Consider the following 27537-nt stretch of genomic DNA (forward strand, 5'->3'; position numbering starts at 1 on the left):
ATGTCGCTGAAGCTAGCAGCGGGAGCTAGCAGCGGAACGTCTCGCGGCCAGGGCCGAATATCATGTGGGTTCCTCAGGGGGTCCGAACGTATCGTAGGTTAATTATCATCGGCCACTGGGTTTTTCTTAGATATTATTAATTAATATAGAATAAATATATTTATATATAAATATTTTTGACAATATTCAAACCGTTTTTTCATCGGTTTGATATAAAAACATGTTTTAATTGTTATAGATTATTCGATAAATAATTGTAGAACATAGCAAAGAACGATTCTCTCCAAAATTTTAGGGAATCACGTTTTTGTGACAACAAAACAATTCAGCAAGTATTTGCGACAATCCGCGGTTTCCCTTAATTGTTATTAATTTTTTATTAATTTTTTATTAATAATTATTCAGCAGCGACCAATCGCAAAGAACGATTCTCTCCAAATTTTGAGGGGATCACGTTCTTGTGACAACAAAACGATTCAGCAAATATTTGGAACAATCCGCGGTTTTATATTAATTGTTATTAATTTTTTATTGATAATTTATTCTTTGGCGGTCGATAGCAAAGAACGATTCTTTCCAATTTTTAGGGGATCACGTTCTTGTGACAACAAAACGATTCAGCAAATATTTGGGACAATCCGCGGTTTCCCTTAATAGTTATTAATTTTTATTAATAATTTATTCAGCAGCGACCAATCGCAAAGAACGATTCTCTCCAAATTTTGAGGGGATCACGTTCTTGTGACAACAAAACAATTCAGCAAGTATTTGAAACAATCCGCGGTTTCATATTAATTTTTATTAACTTTTTATTGATAATTTATTCTCTGGCGGTCGATAGCAAAGAACGATTCTCTCCAAAATTTTAGGGGATTACGTTTTTGTGACAACAAAACAATTCAGCAAGTATTTGCGACAATCCGCGGTTTCCCTTAATTGTTATTAATTTTTTATTAATAATTTACTTAGCAGCGACCGATCGCAAAGAACGATTCTCTCCAAATTTTGAGGAGATTACGTTTTTGTAAGAACAAAACGATTCAACAAGTATTTGCGACAATCCGCGGTTTCCCTTAATTGTTATTAATTTTTTATTAATAATTTATTCAGCAGCGACCGATCGCAAAGAACGATTCTCTCCAAATTTTGAGGGGATTACGTCTTTGTAACAACAAAACGATTCAGCAAGTATTTGAAACAATCCGCGGTTTCATATTAATTGTTATTAATTTTTTATTAATAATTTATTCAGCAGCGACCGATCGCAAAGAACGATTCTCTCCAAATTTTGAGGGGATTACGTTTTTGTAACAACAAAACGATTCACCAAGTATTTGGAACAATCCGCGGTTTTATATTAATTGTTATTAATTTTTTATTGATAATTTATTCTCTGGCGGTCGATAGCAAAGAACGATTCTCTCCAAAATTTTAGGGGATCACGTTTTTGTAACAACAAAACAATTCAGCAAGTATTTGCGACAATCCGCGGTTTCCCTTAATTGTTATTAATTTTTTATTAATAATTTACTTAGCAGCGACCGATCGCAAAGAACGATTCTCTCCAAATTTTGAGGGGATCACGTTCTTGTGACAACAAAACGATTCAGCAAATATCTGGAACAATCCGCGGTTTCCCTTAATTGTTATTAATTTTTTATTAATTTTTTATTAATAATTTATTTAGCAGCGACCAATCGCAAAGAACGATTCTCTCCAAATTTTGAGGGGATCACGTTCTTGTGACAACAAAACGATTCAGCAAATATTTGGAACAATCCGCGGTTTTATATTAATTGTTATTAATTTTTTATTGATAATTTATTCTTTGGCGGTCGATAGCAAAGAACGATTCTTTCCAAATTTTTAGGGGATCACGTTCTTGTGACAACAAAACGATTCAGCAAATATTTGGGACAATCCGCGGTTTCCCTTAATAGTTATTAATTTTTTATTAATAATTTATTCAGCAGCGACCAATCGCAAAGAACGATTCTCTCCAAATTTTGAGGGGATCACGTTCTTGTGACAACAAAACAATTCAGCAAGTATTTGAAACAATCCGCGGTTTCATATTAATTGTTATTAATTTTTTATTAATAATTTATTCAGCAGCGACCGATCGCAAAGAACGATTCTCTCCAAATTTTGAGGGGATTACGTTTTTGTAAGAACAAAACAATTCAGCAAGTATTTGCGACAATCCGCGGTTTCCCTTAATTGTTATTAATTTTTATTAATAATTTATTCAGCAGCGACCGATCGCAAAAAACGATTCTCTCCAAATTTTGAGGGGATCACGTCTTTGTAACAACAAAACGATTCAGCAAGTATTTGAAACAATCCGCGGTTTCATATTAATTGTTATTAATTTTTTATTGATAATTTATTCTCTGGCGGTCGATAGCAAAGAACGATTCTCTCCAAATTTTTAGGGGATCACGTTCTTGTGACAACAAAACGATTCAGCAAATATTTGGAACAATCCGCGGTTTTATATTAATTGTTATTAATTTTTTATTGATAATTTATTCTTTGGCGGTCGATAGCAAAGAACGATTCTTTCCAAATTTTTAGGGAATCACGTTCTTGTGACAACAAAACGATTCAGCAAATATTTGGAACAATCCGCGTTTTATATTAATTGTTATTAATTTTTTATTGATAATTTATTCTTTGGCGGTCGATAGCAAAGAACGATTCTTTCCAAATTTTTAGGGGATCACGTTCTTGTGACAACAAAACGATTCAGCAAATATTTGGGACAATCCGCGGTTTCCCTTAATAGTTATTAATTTTTTTATTAATAATTTATTTAGCAGCGACCAATCGCAAAGAACGATTTTCTCCAAATTTTGAGGGGATCACGTTCTTGTGACAACAAAACAATTCAGCAAGTATTTGAAACAATCCGCGGTTTCATATTAATTGTTATTAATTTTTTATTAATAATTTATTCAGCAGCGACCGATCGCAAAGAACGATTCTCTCCAAATTTTGAGGGGATTACGTTTTTGTAACAACAAAACGATTCACCAAGTATTTGGAACAATCCGCGGTTTTATATTAATTGTTATTAATTTTTTATTGATAATTTATTCTCTGGCGGTCGATAGCAAAGAACGATTCTCTCCAAATTTTAGGAAATTACGTCTTTATGACAACAAAACGATTCAGCAAGTATTTGGAACAATCCGCGGTTTCATATTAATTGTTATTAATTTTTATTGATAATTTATTCTTTGGCGGTCGATAGCAAAGAACGATTCTTTCCAAATTTTTAGGGGATCACGTTCTTGTGACAACAAAACGATTCAGCAAATATTTGGGACAATCCGCGGTTTCCCTTAATAGTTATTAATTTTTTATTAATAATTTATTCAGCAGCGACCAATCGCAAAGAACGATTCTCTCCAAATTTTGAGGGGATCACGTTCTTGTGACAACAAAACAATTCAGCAAGTATTTGAAACAATCCGCGGTTTCATATTAATTTTTATTAACTTTTTATTGATAATTTATTCTCTGGCGGTCGATAGCAAAGAACGATTCTCTCCAAAATTTTAGGGGATTACGTTTTTGTGACAACAAAACAATTCAGCAAGTATTTGCGACAATCCGCGGTTTCCCTTAATTGTTATTAATTTTTTATTAATAATTTACTTAGCAGCGACCGATCGCAAAGAAAGATTCTCTCCAAATTTTGAGGGGATCACGTTCTTGTGACAACAAAACGATTCAGCAAATATCTGGAACAATCCGCGGTTTCCCTTAATTGTTATTAATTTTTTATTAATTTTTTATTAATAATTTATTTAGCAGCGACCAATCGCAAAGAACGATTCTCTCCAAATTTTGAGGGGATCACGTTCTTGTGACAACAAAACGATTCAGCAAATATTTGGAACAATCCGCGGTTTTATATTAATTGTTATTAATTTTTTATTGATAATTTATTCTTTGGCGGTCGATAGCAAAGAACGATTCTTTCCAAATTTTTAGGGGACCACGTTCTTGTGACAACAAAACGATTCAGCAAATATTTGGGACAATCCGCGGTTTCCCTTAATAGTTATTAATTTTTTATTAATAATTTATTCAGCAGCGACCAATCGCAAAGAACGATTCTCTCCAAATTTTGAGGGGATCACGTTCTTGTGACAACAAAACAATTCAGCAAGTATTTGAAACAATCCGCGGTTTCATATTAATTGTTATTAATTTTTTATTAATAATTTATTCAGCAGCGACCGATCGCAAAGAACGATTCTCTCCAAATTTTGAGGGGATTACGTTTTTGTAAGAACAAAACAATTCAGCAAGTATTTGCGACAATCCGCGGTTTCCCTTAATTGTTATTAATTTTTTATTAATAATTTATTCAGCAGCGACCGATCGCAAAAAACGATTCTCTCCAAATTTTGAGGGGATCACGTCTTTGTAACAACAAAACGATTCAGCAAGTATTTGAAACAATCCGCGGTTTCATATTAATTGTTATTAATTTTTTATTGATAATTTATTCTTTGGCGGTCGATAGCAAAGAACGATTCTTTCCAAATTTTTAGGGGATCACGTTCTTGTGACAACAAAACGATTCAGCAAATATTTGGGACAATCCGCGGTTTCCCTTAATAGTTATTAATTTTTTTATTAATAATTTATTTAGCAGCGACCAATCGCAAAGAACGATTTTCTCCAAATTTTGAGGGGATCACGTTCTTGTGACAACAAAACAATTCAGCAAGTATTTGAAACAATCCGCGGTCATATTAATTGTTATTAATTTTTTATTAATAATTTATTCAGCAGCGACCGATCGCAAAGAACGATTCTCTCCAAATTTTGAGGGGATTACGTTTTTGTAACAACAAAACGATTCACCAAGTATTTGGAACAATCCGCGGTTTTATATTAATTGTTATTAATTTTTTATTGATAATTTATTCTCTGGCGGTCGATAGCAAAGAACGATTCTCTCCAAAATTTTAGGAGATTACGTCTTTATGACAACAAAACGATTCAGCAAGTATTTGGAACAATCCGCGGTTTCATATTAATTGTTATTAATTTTTTATTTGATAATCTATTCTCTGGCGGTCGATAGCAAAGAACGATTTTCTCCAAATTTTTAGGGGATCACGTTCTTGTGACAACAAAACGATTCAGCAGTATTTGCGACAATCCGCGGTTTCCTTAAATTGTTATTAATTTTTTTATTAATTTTTTATTAATAATTTATTCAGCAGCGACCGATCGCAAAGAACGATTCTCTCCAAATTTTGAGGGGATCACGTTCTTGTGACAACGAAACGATTCAGCAAATATTTGGAACAATCCGCGGTTTCATATTATTTTTATTAACTTTTTATTGATAATTTATTCTCTGGCGGTCGATAGCAAAGAACGATTCTCTCCAAAATTTTAGGGGATTACGTTTTTGTGACAACAAAACAATTCAGCAAGTATTTGCGACAATCCGCGGTTTCCCTTAATTGTTATTAATTTTTTATTAATAATTTACTTAGCAGCGACCGATCGCAAAGAACGATTCTCTCCAAATTTTGAGGGGATCACGTTCTTGTGACAACAAAACGATTCAGCAAATATCTGGAACAATCCGCGGTTTCCCTTAATTGTTATTAATTTTTTATTAATATTTTTATTAATAATTTATTTAGCAGCGACCAATCGCAAAGAACGATTCTCTCCAAATTTTGAGGGGATCACGTTCTTGTGACAACAAAACGATTCAGCAAATATTTGGAACAATCCGCGGTTTTATATTAATTGTTATTAATTTTTTATTGATAATTTATTCTTTGGCGGTCGATAGCAAAGAACGATTCTTTCCAAATTTTTAGGGGATCACGTTCTTGTGACAACAAAACGATTCAGCAAATATTTGGGACAATCCGCGGTTTCCCTTAATAGTTATTAATTTTTTATTAATAATTTATTCAGCAGCGACCAATCGCAAAGAACGATTCTCTCCAAATTTTGAGGGGATCACGTTCTTGTGACAACAAAACAATTCAGCAAGTATTTGAAACAATCCGCGGTTTCATATTAATTGTTATTAATTTTTTATTAATAATTTATTCAGCAGCGACCGATCGCAAAGAACGATTTTCTCCAAATTTTGAGGGGATTACGTTTTTGTAAGAACAAAACAATTCAGCAAGTATTTGCGACAATCCGCGGTTTCCCTTAATTGTTATTAATTTTTTTATTAATAATTATTCAGCAGCGACCGATCGCAAAAAACGATTCTCTCCAAATTTTGAGGGGATCACGTCTTTGTAACAACAAAACGATTCAGCAAGTATTTGAAACAATCCGCGGTTTCATATTAATTGTTATTAATTTTTTATTGATAATTTATTCTCTGGCGGTCGATAGCAAAGAACGATTCTCTCCAAATTTTTAGGGGATCACGTTTTTGTGACAACAAAACGATTCAGCAAGTATTTGGAACAATCCGCGGTTTCATTATTAATTGTTATTAATTTTTTATTGATAATTTATTCTTTGGCGGTCGATAGCAAAGAACGATTCTTTCCAAATTTTTAGGGAATCACGTTCTTGTGACAACAAAACGATTCAGCAAATATTTGGGACAATCCGCGGTTTCCCTTAATAGTTATTAATTTTTTATTAATAATTTATTCAGCAGCGACCAATCGCAAAGAACGATTCTCTCCAAATTTTGAGGGGATCACGTTCTTGTGACAACAAAACGATTCAGCAAGTATTTGGAACAATCCGCGGTTTCATATTAATTGTTATTAATTTTTTATTGATAATTTATTCTCTGGCGGTCGATAGCAAAGAACGATTCTCTCCAAATTTTTAGGGGATCACGTTCTTGTGACAACAAAACGATTCAGCAAATATTTGGAACAATCCGCGGTTTTATATTAATTGTTATTAATTTTTTATTGATAATTTATTCTTTGGCGGTCGATAGCAAAGAACGATTCTTTCCAAATTTTTAGGGAATCACGTTCTTGTGACAACAAAACGATTCAGCAAATATTTGGGACAATCCGCGGTTTCCCTTAATAGTTATTAATTTTTTATTAATAATTTATTCAGCAGCGACCAATCGCAAAGAACGATTCTCTCCAAATTTTGAGGGGATCACGTTCTTGTGACAACAAAACAATTCAGCAAGTATTTGAAACAATCCGCGGTTTCATATTAATTGTTATTAATTTTTTATTAATAATTTATTCAGCAGCGACCGATCGCAAAGAACGATTCTCTCCAAATTTTGAGGGGATTACGTTTTTGTAACAACAAAACGATTCACCAAGTATTTGGAACAATCCGCGGTTTTATATTAATTGTTATTAATTTTTATTGATTATTTATTCTCTGGCGGTCGATAGCAAAGAACGATTCTCTCCAAAATTTTAGGGGATTACGTTTTTGTGACAACAAAACAATTCAGCAAGTATTTGCGACAATCCGCGGTTTCCCTTAATTGTTATTAATTTTTTATTAATAATTTACTTAGCAGCGACCGATCGCAAAGAACGATTCTCTCCAAATTTTGAGGGGATCACGTTCTTGTGACAACGAAACGATTCAGCAAATATTTGGAACAATCCGCGGTTTCATATTATTTTTATTAACTTTTTATTAATAGTTTATTTGGTGGCGACCGATAGCAAAAACAATTCTCTCTAAATTTTTAGGTGATCACGTTTTTGCGATAACAAAGCTATTCAGCAAGGTTTTGCGAGGGGACGCGGTTTCCTTTAATTATTATTATTTTTTTTATTAATAGTTTATTCGGTGGCAACCGATAGCAAAGAACGATTCTCTCTAAATTTTTAGGGGATCACGTTTTTGCGATAACAAAACGATTTAGCAAGGTTTTGCGAGGGGACGCGGTTTCCTTTAATTTTTATTAAATTTTTGTTAATTGTCATTTTATTTTTTTGCAAAGTCCATGATGCGGTTTAAAAAAATTCGCATAATTTTTTACCGACATTACATAAAAATTAAAACAGATTCAATTTTATTATTGCATCTGTGATTGTAGCAGACAAAACGAATAGATTTTGTTTTGTGCTCGTCGGCGAGGGATCGTATTGTCCGCAAAAGGTTTAAATCCGAAAAGTATCGGAAAACAAAGAAGATTTACATTTCTTAAAACTTGAAATAATTATATGATACGCGCTAACAATGACTATCGACAGTGAGAGTAAGTATCTGACAGGTCCGAAATGACACGATTTCGGCGGCGGCGCACGGCGGCGGCAACAGTGAAAGCGTTCGTGTGCCGCTCAGCACGATAGGTAAATAGGCGAATCTAGCGTCGCCACATTTTCTGTCTGGCGGCTTGAATCAAAGGGAGCCACGGGGCCGATGACACCGTGTTTACCTCCTCACCCGCGTCTCAACAACAATCGAAACGACCAATAAGAAAACTTTTCGGCAGAACGGTGACGGCGTGGGGATATGCGACGTCTGAAAACGTTAATATTCTGCCCGCAGTCATAGAGCAGTACATACCTCGAGACAGTATATCGAAAATCGCACGACAACTTTAGTGGATGATACATACATAACAGGTATGTTCAGCAGACACAACCGTTGAGTTCATCGTCCTATTAACACTTTGTTGATTAATTGATTCTAGTTCAATTATATTGTGACTGTTTGCTGTTTGAGACACTGCCTGGTTTGAATCGGACCGAGCGCACACGTCATCACCCTTGATTTTTGAGTGCGTCGTTCGCTTGCGCCCCTTTCTTCTTTAATCTGGTATCTCGCCGTGCGCCAATTTCACTGTTGCCGCTCTTGCGTCAGATTTACTGACTGTTAGATGCTTTTTTGTTTGATACTCTTTGGTAAGATATTCTTACTGTTAGATATTCTTACTGTCGATAGTCATTGTCCGTCTCCTACACCAGAGAAAGTGTTCTTTACATTTAATGTTTCTATTTGTTTGATTAAAATTTCTTTCATTAAAACAAAATATGCTTAGACAAAATAATATTTTTTTGAATAAAACATTTTTGTTTTTATTCAAGGAAACCCTATTATTTAACGGAAAAAATACTATTATTTGAAGTAATATTTCCCAACTAAATAATATATTATTTAGTTACAATAAATGTGATAAGCGTTTTTACCATGTCTGTTAAGTTAACACTCTCCCCCTCTACACAAAACCGGAATAACACATATACAGAAATTAAGTGCTCTTTATGTGCTAATTATGTGCTTTATTCACGATTTTTGTGCTCGAGCGGTTTCGCGGGAAATCGCAATTGAAAGTGAGGATGCTGGCTTAACGTAAGCTAGCACCCCCACTCATTAAAATTACATGTAAAATAAAAAACTCAATATGCTAGAATTATGTTCTTTCAAATGCCTCAAACAAAATTAGTCTATCTGTAATGGTATAAAAGATATACGTAAAAAAAGATCTGTTACTGATATAAGAGTAAAGTATCAGTTAAAATACAGAAAGCGAAATAATTCTTGTTTTAAAATGTTCCTTAATTTATGTGCTTTCAAAATATGTCGAATAAGAGTTTTGTACTTATCCCCTTCAGCCGACAAACCTCCTTGAAAGTGAGCACCCCATACGTACATACAAGAATGAAGTACCAGTTAAAATACAGATAGCGAATTGATTTTAGTCTTAAAATGTTCCTTTATTTATTTATGTACTTTCAAAATATGCACAACGAGATTTCCATGCTCATCCCCTTTAGCCGACCCGAACGTTAGTAACCCATACGTACAAGAGTAAAGTACCAGTTAAAATACAGATAGCAAATTGGTTTTAGTCTTAAAATGTTCCTCAATTTATGTCCTTTCAAAATGTACAGATTAAGGTTTTTGTGCTCATCTCCTTTCACCGACAACAAACCTTCCTAAAAGTGAGCACTACTATACTTAAAGTGTAAAGTGCTTACTAACATAACGATTCATTTTCAGCCTATTGATTATAAGCTAAAAATGTTTCTCCACTTATTTTCGTGCATTTAATTGCTTTTAAAGTATTCTTGATTGGATTTTGACGAGATGATTGTATAAATATAATAGCTATTTTTGAAATAAATTATAAGACAATTATATTATTAAAGTGTTACATATATTTCTAGTGTGATATATATTATGGAATATTGTGTCTTTACATTTTTTTTTGCATCTTTAAGTTTTAAGTTATAGGTAAAGTTTTTAGAATTTTATAAAATTTGAGGTTATAAATGTAAATTGATGTCCTTTATGTAATATATTTATTCCGTTTTATTTTACATAATAAATATAGCTTGAAGTTTTATGAAATTAATGAATATTATAAACATAAATGTTTCCTTTATGTATATGAACATAGTTTTGTCCACGTCCTCGTCATAAGTACAAAACTCTTATTCTACATATTTTGAAAGCACATAAATTAAGGAACATTTTAAGACTAAAAACCAATTAGCTATCTGTATTATAATTGGTACTTTACTCTTGTACGTATGGGGTACTAATGTTCGATTCAGCTGAAAGGGATGAGCATGGAAATCTCGTTGTGCATATTTTGAAAGCACATAAATTAAGGAACATTTTAAGACTAAAACCAATTCGCTATCTGTATTTTAACTGGTACTTTACTCTTGTGCGTATGGGATGTTCACTTTCAAGGAGGTTTGTCGGCTAAAGGGGATAAGCACAAAACTCTTATTCTACATATTTTGAAAGCACATAAATTAAGGAACATTTTAAGACAAGTATTATTTCGCTTTCTGTATTTTAACTGATACTTTACTCTTATATCAGTAGTATATAGATCTTTTTTGCGTTTATCTTTTAAACTATTACAGATAGACTAATTTTGTTTGAGGCAATTGAAAGCACATAAAAAGCACATAATTGTAGCATATTAAGTTTTTTATTTTATATGTAATTTTAATGAGTGGGGGTGCTAGCTTACGTTAAGCCAGCATCCCCACTTTCAATTGTGATTTCTACAAAACCTCTCAAGCACAAAAATTGTGAATAGAGCATAATTAGCACAACATAAAGAGTACTTAATTTCTGCATATGTGTTATTCCAGTTTTGTGTAGAAGGGGAGAGTGCTAACTTAACAAACATGTTTTCACCGCTAAGCAGCAGCTGCTAAACTTGTACGTCAAATTTGATTGGAGATCGTATATAAGGTCCTACAGCGAGAGGCAAGAGCGTCTATCACTCGCAGTTGTACACACATCATTGGAATACCAACTGTCACTCGAGTGATGAAGATATGACATTTATTATTTATTTATTTATATATGTGGCAGTCAACCGACTGCATATATAAATAAATGAATAATAAATAAATGTTTAAGACATTTTTTATAAAAAGCATTGATGTCGTTTAAACAAAACAATAGTATTATTTATGCGATAAAGAATGTCTTTTGTTTCAAACAATTTTTTTTATTTAAGACAAATAATATCTTTGAAAAATCAAACAATCGTATTTGTTGAAACAAAAATTTGTTTGGACTATTCCAAAAGATAAATTTGTTTGAATTTAATAAAATTTACTATAATCAAAGAAACCATTCTCTCTGTGTAGTCATTGTCTGCGCCTCATATAATTTTTTCACGCTTTGAGAGATGTATATTAATTTCTTCTTTTTTTTATTTAGACGGTTATAATACGATCCTCGCCCAGCGATGAGTAAGAAACAGAAAGTATTCGTTACGCCTGCTATGATCGCAGACGCAATAGTCAAATTGTATCCATTTCATTTTTCACGCGATGTCAGCAACGAGCAGTTATTCGATTTTTTAAAAACCGCATCCTGGCAAAAATCAAATTGCATTTGGGAACAGATTTGCAATTGTATATTTCCGGATAGAGACCCAAGAACAATCAAGTCGTATGTTTGTAAATCATATAAAACTTTTGTACGACATTTTAACGATATTTGCAGGTTATTGGAAACACGTCTAAAAGTAGTCACAGATGATAAAAGCTGCGGTAAAAATATTATTTCCACAAGTCACCACGAATCTCGGGATTTTGATGTTGCGTCGAGTTCTGATACATTGATTCTTGTCGATGTATCAGAACTCGACTGTTCCTCACAGACGGAGGGCTCATATGACCTTCAAAGTTCACTTACAAAATCTCCATCGCCAATAAACGATCCCACGATTTCAGGTCCATTATTTATTCCACGAGATGTAGAATCAAGCGCACAAAAGGAAAATTTAGCGACATTTTCTTGCTTTCTTACCGAAATTACTACAAATGTGGTGGACTGTGAGTCTTCAAACTTGAGTTTGACATCGTGCCCCCCCGATTCATCGGTTCTAGTCAATGACGATCTTCAAACAAGTGGTACAGATGTACTTCATGACGCTCGTGACAAAATTATTCAAGAACAAGAGAATTGTTTTTCACTCTTACCGAAATCGGGATCGAGTGTTCCTAAAAATCCGATTTTAAAAGAAGAAGAGATATGGGTAACAGTACCGTCAACATTTTGGCAAAAGTTTTGGTCAAAGGACTTAAAATTACGTCGAGGATGGACTGATGCTTTGTACGACATTGTCAAATCCTCGCTGATTTGTAATTTGTCTTTCTGCTGGCACAAATGCAATATTCCGAAATCGAAAACATTTCCATCGTTTCAAGCGTACGCCATTTGTACTTTTTCGACATGCACAAGCTTCAAATTCTCGACAACAGAGCCCATATTTTCCCCATTCCGTGACATACGCGTTCGAATAGTCCCGACGGGAGTTATACACCACGTAAAAGGTGAAACACATCGACGATTTGTTACTGGCGAAAAACGTTTGGCCTTATCAAAGACATTGCAAGTAGAAGCCCCCAGTACGGTTAAACAGGAAATGATGACAGCTGCGAATACAACTTTACTAGAAGCTGGAAATCTGAATGACGTATGCAGCCTGACGATATTGCAAAAGATTTCGAGTGATAATAACTCGAAAGACGATCTGGATCCTAATTATTATATTTTTATGCGTAAATTAATACAAGAGACAAAAGAAAATTGGAAGGGCAAACATATTCATGGTTTTATACAGCAGTGGTCATTGGAACCTTTTTATGTTGTGTTGTTTACGGAAAAACAGCTGAATGTATTACTGTCCGTTGAGAAAGGTAAGGCATGTTGCCATTTAGATGCCACGGGCAGTATAGTTTTGCCTCCTCCCGATGTCAATAAACGGATTTTTTATTATTCACTGATTTTGCCGGGTAACAATGATTGTGGTCAATTTCCTGTAGCAGAGTTTATATCCAGCATGCACAACACATTGTACATAAGTCACTTTTTGAAGCTGGTCGCCATAGCTTTGAAAAAGCTAAGCACTCAATCTCCGGCGATTGACAAAGTTGAAACCGATTTCAGTTTAGCACTGATGCAAGCGGTTATGGAAGGGTTGAATGACATTTCGTTGCTCGAGTATCTAAACCGTTCGTATGAAGATATGATAAGCGGGACACATACCGTAACATCTCTAACAATTCTGCATATTTGTTCTTCCCATATGATTCACATCATTAAGAGGAAAGGTTCAAAATATTTCGAACAGAATCGCAGTATCGTCTTGCGGGGATGGCAATGACGAAACTGATTCATAGTAATAATTTAAACGCGGCTGATGAAATATTTACTCACACCGTCAACATTTTTGATTTCGAAACAGCGCCAGCAGGCTTGGTAGATAGCGTCAATTTCATTCTCGAGACCGAAGATTTTGACGAAATACAGATCAAAACAGAGAGCACACAATTCTCGCTATCCAACCATGACACTGATCATGCAGCAACTAAAAATTCGCCATTTTTTAAATTTTTTAGCGACACATATCAATCTGTTAAGGCCAAAAATATAGAAACGAGCACGGAGTCAAACGAGTACTATTGTCCGGAGTTCATTGATTACTTGCTGCGCTATATACTACCTTATTATCCCCTTTTTTCGGCGACTCATTTGACAGAGTTTGACTTGAAGCGTGACTCTAACGCATCGGTTGAAAGTTGGTACAGAGTTGTAAAATGTCTTTGGCTGAAAGGTAAACGATATCCGGTGCCTAGACTGATTCAAAAATGGCATCTATATTGAATGGGCGAGTGTTGGAAAGATCATACACCACGAAAACAAGTCGCCAAGTCCGAGGAAAAAAACGAAAAAGCACTGCAACCAAGTTCGAAGAACTGACAGAGAAGTGGAATAAGCGAAAGAAAGACGGACACATCAAAAACACCAAACGTACTAATTCGTTTTTCAAAATGTCGAAGAAAAACGAAAGACAAAAATCGAATGATATACTGATCCGTCAATCATTATACGCAGCAAATCTCCTGCCCGTTCCAACAGATCACAGGAAAGGTCTGTCTCGTCGAATGAAGTCACTGAAGAGGAATACGAAACTACTGATCTTTCGTCTTTGACAATTAATTCTACCGTTTTTTCTAGGGTACTAAGCACAAAGATCAATGATTTTTTTTCAGCAAATTTATCCTGGCCTATTGGTTTTCCAAATTTATCAAAAAAATTGCAGGTTACGATCTACAGCCCGCGAATTTCATGAAGCTTCGTTTCGACGAGTGGTTTGACGACAGCATAATGAATGCTTTCTTTGCAGCGATAACGGACGATGCAAGAGCCCGAGGTTCTTCAGTAATATTTTTTGATATCTTTTGTACCCTGCGAATGTTAGAAACAGGTAAAATAAGTAAAGGGTTCCAAAAATGGTTGTCACGTACCGGTGTTTTCAATTACAATGTATGGCTATTGCCCATCATGAAAAATTCTCATTGGTCACTACTCATTATCAGTTTCACAGACAAATTATTTTTATATATAGACTCACTTCATGGCCGTCCACCACAAATTATAATTGATTCCTATATTTCTTTGATTGATCGCGAAATGTTAAATGTACAGAGGACTCCTCCTGATTGGAAAGAGTGGCAGTTATACTGCCCAAACGATATACCGCATCAGAACGTGACAAATGATGGAAGAAGAATTCCATCTGGAGACTGTGGAGTTCACGTTTGCACTTGGGGGTACACGATAGCGACTGGTTCTTCGCACGTATTCAGCAGCGATGATATGCCGATCGCGAGGAAAAGTATAGCGCGATATATTATAGCCGCTGCAGAACCGAAAAAAGTCGAGCAGGCACAGTCAGAGTATACGGCCTATCTCACCGATACCGACGACGCAAAAATAGCCAAAAGTCGAAGTATTAGTTTCAATACTAAATCACGAATGGTAAGAGGTCCACCAAGTGGTTTTTCAAGCACACTTGAATACTGCGCACAACTCTGTGCAAAATCTAATTTACAATCAATAAATATAAATTAAAACAAGTATGCAAATTATAAATTTGCACTTGCGTTCGCGGAATAATCTTGTGAAGTCGTGAACTGCATTTGTTATTATATAATGTTTTTCTATGTATTTATTGTTCAGAAACTTTTTGTTAAATAAGCGTTCGCGTAATATTCACAAGTGAAATTCAAATCGTGAACTGCAATTGATACTACGCAATCATAAGACAAAACAGTAGTAAAATTAATAATTAATAGATCGTTCGCGGAATAATCTTGTGAAGTTGTGAACTGCATTTGTTTTTATAATCTTTTTTTATGTATTTATTGTTCAGAAACTTTTTGTTAAATTAACGTTCGCGTAATATTCACAAGTGAAATTCAAATCGTGAACTGCAATTGATACTACGCAATCATAAGACAAAACAGTAAAATTAATAATTAATAGATCGATGAAGAGCACTGAATCACTATTATACTAAAGCGTTCGCGCAATGACTGTATAGGAGCGTGAACTGCTGTATTTACTTGCTTATTTTGCATATAATGAGTAAGAAAATAAAGTGTAAATAAATGAAATAAATTTGTACCTTTTTATTTATGCCTTAATTTATACCTTTTAATTTTATTCTTTCTATTGATTGAGAGATAAGTATATAATAATATAGATAATATAATAATATAAAAATCATGATATTATACATTTCTATACTTTTTTCTATTTTAAGTTATATATACATAAATTAATACATATTATTATTAGCTAGTTGTAAAATATTATTTCAATAATTTAATTTATATTTTTCATTGCATTTGTTTTACTATAGGCCAGTCATATTAGACATCGAACATTCCAATTACTCTTTTCAGGTTGCAACCACCATGAATCGCTTTGATTTAAGGTGCTGTAAGTGGGATTAATTTTGCTTTACATAATTAATGCGCATTAAAAAGTTATTAACAATATTATCAACAAAAAACGCCATTTTTGTTATTTTTTCTTAAATATCTCGAAAACTAAGCAAGATAGGGTAACTAACTATACGTACCTTTTTTGTAGAGCGTAAAATTATTTACAATAATGATCTGAACAACATTTATCGTCAAGTCAGTCGTTTAGCTTGCACGCGCCGTCAAAGTCGCCGAGACTCGGATCTCAAAACCCTCGATTTCATCGTTTTTTTTGATGTTGCGTTGGTGATTTTTTTCAGTCATTTAAAATGGAATTAAAAATTCCCAAAAAATCACACATCATCTGAGAATTCCATTTTAAATGACTGAAAAAAATCACCGACGCAACATCAAAAAACGATGAAATCGAGGATTTTCGAGATCCGAGTCTTGGACTTTGACGGCGCGTGCAAGCTAAACGACTGACTTGACGATAAATGTTGTTCAGATCATTATTGTAGATAATTTTACGCTCTACAAAAAAGGTACGTATAGTTAGTTACCCTATCTTGTTTAGTTTTCGAGATATTTGAAAAAAAATAAAAAAAATCGCGTTTTTTGTTGATAATATTGTTAATAACTTTTTAATGCGCATTAATTATGCGAAGCAAAATTACTCCCACTTACAGCACCTTAAATCAAAACGATTCATGGTGGTTGCAACCTGAAAAGAGTGATTAGAAGGTTACCCCTCCTAAATTAGTCTAATATGACTGGCCTACTATATTGTGACAATAATATATGTTCTAAAAAATAAAAATATGATTTTGATTTAATTTAAAGTATATGATTATTTATCTAATTTTATTATATACTTTAAAATTTATTTGCGAGAGAGACAGAGAGAGAGGGTGGGAGAGAGGGAGAGAGGGAGTCGTAATTTTATATAATATATATTATTATTGCACCGATATCAAGACGTAATATGCATAAAACGCCTAGGAGAATATGTAATGCATTTAAGCTCGTTATACCCGATTGCTCATATATCATTATTTTCCGCCAAAGAATGAGAACGCCGCGTTTCTGAGATCGGCATCAAAGACAAATAGTAAGATATAAAGTTGATAACATACTTCAAATTAAACGTTATTTTTATGTTTATTTAATTCCTTTTTATAATTAATATTATTATTGCCCAAAATATTGAGTTTTCTCTTGAAAATAGCAGCATATACGTGTAATAATAATTAATTATATAGATTTAATAAATAATCACTGATAATACCAAAAACAAGCTAATTTCAGTAATTATTAAACGACATATTAAAATGACTTTCTTGATACTTATATTACTACTTGTTAAACTATAATCTTTGCAAATATAATATTATTACTTTATTTAAAGAATACAGATTAACTGTTTTTCTTTTCCTTTTTAGATATACTGTAAAACAGAACGTAAATAAACTATCATGTAACAAATATAAATGTGATTTTAATAAATTAATTGAAACGGTAAAGTATAAATAAAATATCATCACAAGAAAATATAAAGTTTAAAATTATAAAAAGCTGAACGAACCGTGCAAGCAAAACATTTTTATTATTATATACCTAGTTTCAGAAACTGTAAAGAAACCAATCTTGCGAGATTTTTTATTTCAGGGAATTATTTTTTTCTTAATTTTACCTATAAAATATTTATACAAGAAATACACACAGTTACATTTTAGTAATTTATTTTAATAAAATTTGAAAAAAAAAAAAAAACAGTTTATTACAGACTTAAAATAAAAAAAATATTAGAAATATAAAAAAATGATAATGTATTTTATATATAATTATTGGCATTCTGTTGATAAATAATAATTTTTTGAGTGCCATGGCCACGTCCACGACCCCGGCCATGATCACGACGACCACGACCACGACCACGACCACGACCACGACCACGACCATGACCGTGACCACGACCGCGTCCACGACCACGACCGCGAATATGACCACCATAATAGTTATATCGGCCTCGTAGTGACTCCTCTCGTATTTGTCTCTGTATATTCTCTAACTGCCTATACAGCTCCGACATGCGCGCATTTCGTGGTGGCAGTTGTTGCGGCTGCAGTTGCGGCGGCTGTAGTTGCGCCTGTTGTTGCGCCTGTTGTTGCTCCTGTTGCTGCTGTTGCTGCTGTTGCTGCTGCTTTTGAGGTCCCTCATTTTCTGTAATTGCAGCAAGCAGACGTCGTTGTTTTCTACGCTCTTTACATTTATCGCGTGAGCGCTTTAATGCCGCTTTTCCTGGTCGTCTCCGTAAAAATGTTATGCCTATATTGGACATGAATTATAACATATTTTAAGTTTCTTAAAAAAAAAAAAAATACGTTTAAAAATGTGATTAATGAAGTAATAAACGTAAACTGATTAAGTAGAGCGTACACGAAACTTCTATATTACGTAATTTATTTTAGAAATTTGAATAGATATAAAAAGTGCGATCAAAAGACTTTTCTTCGTATTTTGAGTTTTGTAATAAATAATATAACTGAATTAAAATGAATTAAAACTTATTGAATGAATACAACCCAATAGAAACATAACATTTAAGAATCCGAAGCAACATGTTATACACAACAAAGATAATTATTTATAATAATCAGTCACCAAAAAATTGAAAATATAATACTGAAACGATGCAAATTCACACAGGCCCACAAATAATAAAAAACAGTTGTCTGCGCCATGGACTAGATCATGGTATTCCCATGTATTTTCGCCTGCTGAAACTAAATATGACCTCAGTTTTGCCCCTACACGTCAAGATTTTTTTCTACAGCCAAAAACAAGGTGTTTTGCCCCTACAAAACACCCTGTTTTTGGATGTAGAAAAAAATTCTGACGTGTAGAGGCAAAACTGAGGTCATATTCGGTTTCAGCAGGCGAAAATACATAGGAATACCATGGTCTGGTCTACTCCATAGTAGAAGGAAATAAGGTGTTACCTGTTCATGAAAAATATATAAAAATTAGAAAACAATAAAAGTGGATAGGGACGTCATTCGAAGTTCTAAAAAACGTTCATTGCTAGTTAAACGGCCGTACGTTCCCGATTCAAGCAACGGGATTGATCGAAACTTTACTGGAAAAAGTGTGTCCGGGCCCTTAACAAAAAAAGATGGCGGAAACTGTGCGGATCCCCCATCTTGGACTGCGCAGAACAGAACAAACAAAACTTGTCACGAATATTGCCTCACCTTATTTCCTTCCACCATGGTCTAGTCCATGGCGCAGACAACTTCTTTTTGTGGGCCTATGTTATTAATATAACATATATACCTTTATCACTCATCATGGAATCGTCATTCCAATCGACGGAATCCGTGGCATTGGACTTGGCCATGTCGACGACTTTATTTCGTGTTGCTCTTGCTTCCTTCTTTCTGAGCACTCGCTTCCCTGTAGAGGGCACGATACGGATGGCGATCTTCGCAATAAAAGTCGATAACGAAAAACACAAAAAGTCGCTCTTGCTTGGTACGAATCAAATCCGTCCGCTACCGTCCGCCATTAACGAAAAATTGCGCCGCGACCATCGAAAGAAGCAGCCTCCCCACTCTTCTTGTACTTCGGGATATGCTGTCTCACTCCCACTAACTTCTCCTAATCTGACTCTTACTAGAGGAACACTACAGCTACACCGACCTGCGCGCGGCAAGAAACGACGTAGTAACCAATAAACGTGTCGCTTTTCCGTAAGAACCAAAAGTTTATTGGCTACTGTGTCGCTTCTCGCGCGGCAAATGTTTCCGCGTCCAGTGAGTAAAAACCGAAACTCGTCGGTGGTAGATGAATGCGTCATCTATAGATAGAGCGGTGCTTTTAGCACTGTAATCGTGAATCGGATCGCAGCCTCACAGAACCGAGCAAAAACCGTAAAAATGACACACTGTATCGCACGCGCGTGATGAAAAAAATGATTTTAACATATAACAATAATTTACATATATATAAACATACTAAACAATTTGATACAGTTAGTATTTATGACAATACTATAAAACACTTATAGGTAGTTATGTTGTAATTATAATTATAATATGCAACTGTAACTATTATTTCAAAAATTATTATCAAAAATGTTTTCACGCTATCTTGGAGCAACAAAAAACATTTGTTTATACACATATACATATATTTATGTATATTAATAATTTTTTATTAACAATTTATTCTCTAGTGGTCGTTCTCGATCTTTATTATCACAAGAACGTAATTGCCTAAAAATTTGGAGAGAAATTGCTCTTTGCTGTCGACCGCTAAATAATAAATTATTAATAAAAAATTAATAACAATTAAGGGAAACCGCGGATTGTCGCAAATACTTGCTGAATCGTTTTGTTGTCACAAAAACGTAATCCCCTAAAAATTTGGAGAGAATCGTTCTTTGCGATCGGTCGCTGCTGAATAAATTATTAATAAAAAATTAATAACAATTAATATGAAACCGCGGATTGTTCCAAATACTTGTTGAATCGTTTTGTTGTTACAAAGACGTGATCCCCTAAAATTTGGGAGAGAATCGTTTTTTGCTATCGACCGCCAGAGAATAAATTATCAATAAAAAGTTAATAACAATATGAAACCGCGGATTGTTCCAGATATTTGCTGAATCGTTTTGTTGTCACAAGAACGTGATCCCCTCAAAATTTGGAGAGAATCGTTCTTTGCGATTGGTCGCTGCTAAGTAAATTATTAATAAAAAATTAATAACAATTAAGGGAAACCGCGGATTGTCGCAAATACTTGCTGAATTGTTTTGTTGTCACAAAAACGTAATCCCCTAAAATTTTGGAGAGAATCGTTCTTTGCTATCGACCGCCAGAGAATAAATAATCAATAAAAAATTAATAACAATTAATATAAAACCGCGGATTGTTCCAAATACTTGGTGAATCGTTTTGTTGTTACAAAAACGTAATCCCCTCAAAATTTGGAGAGAATCGTTCTTTGCGATCGGTCGCTGCTGAATAAATTATTAATAAAAAATTAATAACAATTAATATGAAACCGCGGATTGTTTCAAATACTTGCTGAATCGTTTTGTTGTTACAAAGACGTAATCCCCTCAAAATTTGGAGAGAATCGTTCTTTGCGATCGGTCGCTGCTGAATAAATTATTAATAAAAAATTAATAACAATTAAGGGAAACCGCGGATTGTCGCAAATACTTGTTGAATTGTTTTGTTCTTACAAAAACGTAATCCCCTCAAAATTTGGAGAGAATCGTTCTTTGCGATCGGTCGCTGCTGAATAAATTATTAATAAAAAAATTAATAACAATTAATATGAAACCGCGGATTGTTTCAAATACTTGCTGAATTGTTTTGTTGTCACAAGAACGTGATCCCCTCAAAATTTGGAGAGAATCGTTCTTTGCGATTGGTCGCTGCTGAATAAATTATTAATAAAAAATTAATAACTATTAAGGGAAACCGCGGATTGTCCCAAATATTTGCTGAATCGTTTTGTTGTCACAAGAACGTGATCTCCTAAAAATTTGGAAAGAATCGTTCTTTGCTATCGACCGCCAAAGAATAAATTATCAATAAAAAATTAATAACAATTAATATAAAACCGCGGATTGTTCCAAATATTTGCTGAATCGTTTTGTTGTCACAAGAACGTGATCCCCTCAAAATTTGGAGAGAATCGTTCTTTGCGATCGGTCGCTGCTGAATAAATTATTAATAAAAAATTAATAACAATTAATATGAAACCGCGGATTGTTTCAAATACTTGCTGAATTGTTTTGTTGTCACAAGAACGTGATCCCTCAAAATTTGGAGAGAATCGTTCTTTGCGATCGGTCGCTGCTGAATAAATTATTAATAAAAAAATTAATAACAATTAATATGAAACCGCGGATTGTTTCAAATACTTGCTGAATTGTTTTTGTTGTCACAAGAACGTGATCCCCTCAAAATTTGGAGAGAATCGTTCTTTGCGATTGGTCGCTGCTGAATAAATTATTAATAAAAAATTAATAACTATTAAGGGAAACCGCGGATTGTCCCAAATATTTGCTGAATCGTTTTGTTGTCACAAGAACGTGATCTCCTAAAAATTTGGAAAGAATCGTTCTTTGCTATCGACCGCCAAAGAATAAATTATCAATAAAAAATTAATAACAATTAATATAAAACCGCGGATTGTTCCAAATATTTGCTGAATCGTTTTGTTGTCACAAGAACGTGATCCCCTCAAAATTTGGAGAGAATCGTTCTTTGCGATCGGTCGCTGCTGAATAAATTATTAATAAAAAATTAATAACAATTAATATGAAACCGCGGATTGTTTCAAATACTTGCTGAATTGTTTTGTTGTCACAAGAACGTGATCCCCTCAAAATTTGGAGAGAATCGTTCTTTGCGATCGGTCGCTGCTGAATAAATTACTAATAAAAAATTAATAACAATTAATATAAAACCGCGGATTGTTCCAAATACTTGCTGAATCGTTTTGTTGTTACAAAGACGTGATCCCCTCAAAATTTGGAGAGAATCGTTCTTTGCGATCGGTCGCTGCTGAATAAATTACTAATAAAAAATTAATAACAATTAATATAAAACCGCGGATTGTTCCAAATACTTGCTGAATCGTTTTGTTGTTACAAAGACGTGATCCCCTCAAAATTTGGAGAGAATCGTTCTTTGCGATCGGTCGCTGCTGAATAAATTTATAATAAAAAATTAATAACAATTAAGGGAAACCGCGGATTGTCGCAAATACTTGCTGAATTGTTTTGTTCTTACAAAAACGTAATCCCCTCAAAATTTGGAGAGAATCGTTCTTTGCGATCGGTCGCTGCTGAATAAATTATTAATAAAAAATTAATAACTATTAAGGGAAACCGCGGATTGTCCCAAATATTTGCTGAATCGTTTTGTTGTCACAAGAACGTGATCTCCTAAAAATTTGGAAAGAATCGTTCTTTGCTATCGACCGCCAAAGAATAAATTATCAATAAAAAGTTAATAACAATTAATATAAAACCGCGGATTGTTCCAAATATTTGCTGAATCGTTTTGTTGTCACAAGAACGTGATCCCCTCAAAATTTGGAGAGAATCGTTCTTTGCGATCGGTCGCTGCTGAATAAATTATTAATAAAAAATTAATAACAATTAATATGAAACCGCGGATTGTTTCAAATACTTGCTGAATTGTTTGTTGTCACAAGAACGTGATCCCCTCAAAATTTGGAGAGAATCGTTCTTTGCGATCGGTCGCTGCTGAATAAATTACTAATAAAAAATTAATAACAATTAATATAAAACCGCGGATTGTTCCAAATACTTGCTGAATCGTTTTGTTGTTACAAAGACGTGATCCCCTCAAAATTTGGAGAGAATCGTTCTTTGCGATCGGTCGCTGCTGAATAAATTACTAATAAAAATTAATAACAATTAATATAAAACCGCGGATTGTTCCAAATACTTGCTGAATCGTTTTGTTGTTACAAAGACGTGATCCCCTCAAAATTTGGAGAGAATCGTTCTTTGCGATCGGTCGCTGCTGAATAAATTATTAATAAAAAATTAATAACAATTAAGGGAAACCGCGGATTGTCGCAAATACTTGCTGAATTGTTTTGTTCTTACAAAAACGTAATCCCCTCAAAATTTGGAGAGAATCGTTCTTTGCGATCGGTCGCTGCTGAATAAATTATTAATAAAAAATTAATAACTATTAAGGGAAACCGCGGATTGTCCCAAATATTTGCTGAATCGTTTTGTTGTCACAAGAACGTGATCCCCTAAAAATTTGGAAAGAATCGTTCTTTGCTATCGACCGCCAAAGAATAAATTATCAATAAAAAATTAATAACAATTAATATAAACCGCGGATTGTTCCAAATATTTGCTGAATCGTTTTGTTGTCACAAGAACGTGATCCCCTCAAAATTTGGAGAGAATCGTTCTTTGCGATTGGTCGCTGCTGAATAAATTATTAATAAAAAATTAATAAAAAATTAATAACAATTAAGGGAAACCGCGGATTGTTCCAGATATTTGCTGAATCGTTTTGTTGTCACAAGAACGTGATCCCCTCAAAATTTGGAGAGAATCGTTCTTTGCGATCGGTCGCTGCTAAGTAAATTATTAATAAAAAATTAATAACAATTAAGGGAAACCGCGGATTGTCGCAAATACTTGCTGAATTGTTTTGTTGTCACAAAAACGTAATCCCCTAAAATTTTGGAAAGAATCGTTTTTTGCTATCGACCGCCAGAGAATAAATTATCAATAAAAAATTAATAACAATTAATATAAAACCGCGGATTGTTCCAAATATTTGCTGAATCGTTTTGTTGTCACAAGAACGTGATCCCCTCAAAATTTGGAGAGAATCGTTCTTTGCGATTGGTCGCTGCTGAATAAATTATTAATAAAAAATTAATAACAATTAAGGGAAACCGCGGATTGTTCCAGATATTTGCTGAATCGTTTTGTTGTCACAAGAACGTGATCCCCTCAAAATTTGGAGAGAATCGTTCTTTGCGATTGGTCGCTGCTGAATAAATTATTAATAAAAAATTAATAAAAATTAATAACAATTAAAGGAAACCGCGGATTGTCGCAAATACTTGCTGAATCGTTTTGTTGTCACAAGAACGTAATCCCCTAAAAATTTGGAGAGAATCGTTCTTTGTGATCAGTCGCTGCTAAGTAAATTATTAATAAAAAATTAATAACAATTAAGGGAAACCGCGGATTGTCGCAAATACTTGCTGAATTGTTTTGTTGTCACAGAAACGTAATCCCCTAAAATTTTGGAGAGAATCGTTCTTTGCTATCGGTCGCCACCAAATAAACTATTAATAAAAAGTTAATAAAAATTAATATGAAACCGCGGATTGTTCCAAATACTTGGTGAATCGTTTTGTTGTTACAAAAACGTAATCCCCTCAAAATTTGGAGAGAATCGTTCTTTGCGATCGGTCGCTGCTGAATAAATTATTAATAAAAAAATTAATAACAATTAATATAAAACCGCGGATTGTTCCAAATACTTGTTGAATTGTTTTGTTGTCACAAGAACGTGATCCCCTAAAAATTTGGAGAGAATCGTTTTTTGCGATCGGTCGCTGCTGAATAAATTATTAATAAAAAATTAATAACAATTAAGGGAAACCGCGGATTGTCGCAAATACTTGCTGAATTGTTTTGTTGTTACAAAGACGTGATCCCCTCAAAATTTGGAGAGAATCGTTCTTTGCGATCGGTCGCTGCTGAATAAATTACTAATAAAAAATTAATAACAATTAATATAAAACCGCGGATTGTTCCAAATATTTGCTGAATCGTTTTGTTGTTACAAAGACGTGATCCCCTAAAATTTTGGAGAGAATCGTTCTTTGCTATCGACCGCCAGAAAATAAATTATCAATAAAAAGTTAATAACAATTAATATAAAACCGCGGATTGTTCCAAATATTTGCTGAATCGTTTTGTTGTCACAAGAACGTGATCCCCTCAAAATTTGGAGAGAATCGTTCTTTGTGATTGGTCGCTGCTGAATAAATTATTAATAAAAAATAATAAAAAATTAATAACAATTAAGGGAAACCGCGGATTGTCGCAAATACTTGCTGAATCGTTTTGTTGTCACAAGAACGTGATCCCCTAAAAATTTGGAGAGAATCGTTCTTTGCTATATCGACCGCCAGAGAATAAGTTATCAATAAAAAGTTAATAACAATTTATATGAAACCGTGGATTGTTCCAGATATTTGCTGAATCGTTTTGTTGTCACAAGAACGTGATCCCCTCAAAATTTGGAGTGAATCGTTCTTTGCGATCGGTCGCTGCTAAATAAATTATTAATAAAAAATTAATAACAATTAAGGGAAACCGCGGATTGTCGCAAATACTTGCTGAATTGTTTTGTTGTCACAAAAACGTGATTCCCTAAAATTTTGGAGAGAATCGTTCTTTGCTATGTTCTACAATTATTTATCGAATAATCTATAACAATTAAAACATGTTTTTATATCAAACCGATGAAAAAACGGTTTGAATATTGTCAAAAATATTTATATATAAATATATTTATTCTATATTAATTAATAATATCTAAGAAAAACCCAGTGGCCGATGATAATTAACCTACGATACGTTCGGACCCCCTGAGGAACCCACATGATATTCGGCCCTGGCCGCGAGACGTTCCGCTGCTAGCTCCCGCTGCTAGCTTCAGCGACATAAGGATCCAGGGACGGAAAGCAGCAACGGTGATCCACCAGGGACATCAGTCTGAAACAAAGAAATCCTATTAGCGTCTTGCGAATAATCGGGGCGTTGATGCAAATTTACTTTCTCGGTAGTCAAAGGTCAAACCGAGTGGCGACCGTTCGATAGAAATATTATCCGCCGGAATCGGGCTCAACTTTTACCGTCCGGTCACAACCTAACTGTGAACCATTAATCACGACGAAACGCAAGAACATTCCCTTACAAGTAACGCGAAAGTATTAATCACGACGAAACGCAAGAACATTCACTTACAATTGACGCGAAAGTGTTAATTACGACGAAACGCAAGAGCATTCACTTATAATTAACGCGAAAGTAACCGAGAACGATACTTGTGAAGCACTCGCACGCACGAGGGCGACTTCACGAATTAATCGCGGATCGCTCGATCACGCGAGTCCCGAGCTGATCGCAAATCTCCTGATCTTGCGAGTCCCAAATGACCGCGGATCTCCCGATTACGCGAGTCCCGAAAGAACGCAAAACTTAAAGGCGCCCGGCGCCACGGCGTGATCACGTGATGCTCACGAAAAGCTCACCTCGCTACGTATCTTCAGCGCGAACAGCCCTCACCACGCGAATCGTTCCAACACGGCACGGTTAAACGAACAAAGACAAACGAAATTACACGCAACAGAATTAAACGCACGCTAACTGTCGGTTGCCGTACGCTCGAATCCCCGAGACGGGCAATGGCGATTACTTTTCCCGGCCGGGCCCTCCCGCGGTATTCTTCTCGATATAATGCATACTACTACGGATTTCACAATGCGCGCGGTACAACACGACTCCCGAGAGGGGCTCAATGTATCGACGATCTTACTTTGAGGTGACAGAGCAGTTGCTTTACAGTGGATCGCTCGATCCGGCAGCTCGTCGTCCTGCTCGGGGCTGGATGGTACCTTATTGTTTGGCGGCTCACACGACAGTGATCTGCCCTCGGCCCGGCGGGACCACGCTGGGCCCGCGCGCGCCGGTGTCCCTAGCCCTCTCAAGTGCTGCGCC

The 27537-nt window shown here is 34.5% G+C and overlaps 1 pseudogene; it reads left to right on the forward strand.

The window, feature by feature from the left end:
* Positions 1–27537, forward strand: part of LOC139818306 (uncharacterized) — a 111630-nt pseudogene that overhangs the window by 18713 nt on the left and 65380 nt on the right.

The sequence above is a fragment of the Temnothorax longispinosus genome, chromosome 8 (genome assembly GCF_030848805.1).
Source record: "Temnothorax longispinosus isolate EJ_2023e chromosome 8, Tlon_JGU_v1, whole genome shotgun sequence".
Taxonomy (NCBI): domain Eukaryota; kingdom Metazoa; phylum Arthropoda; class Insecta; order Hymenoptera; family Formicidae; genus Temnothorax; species Temnothorax longispinosus.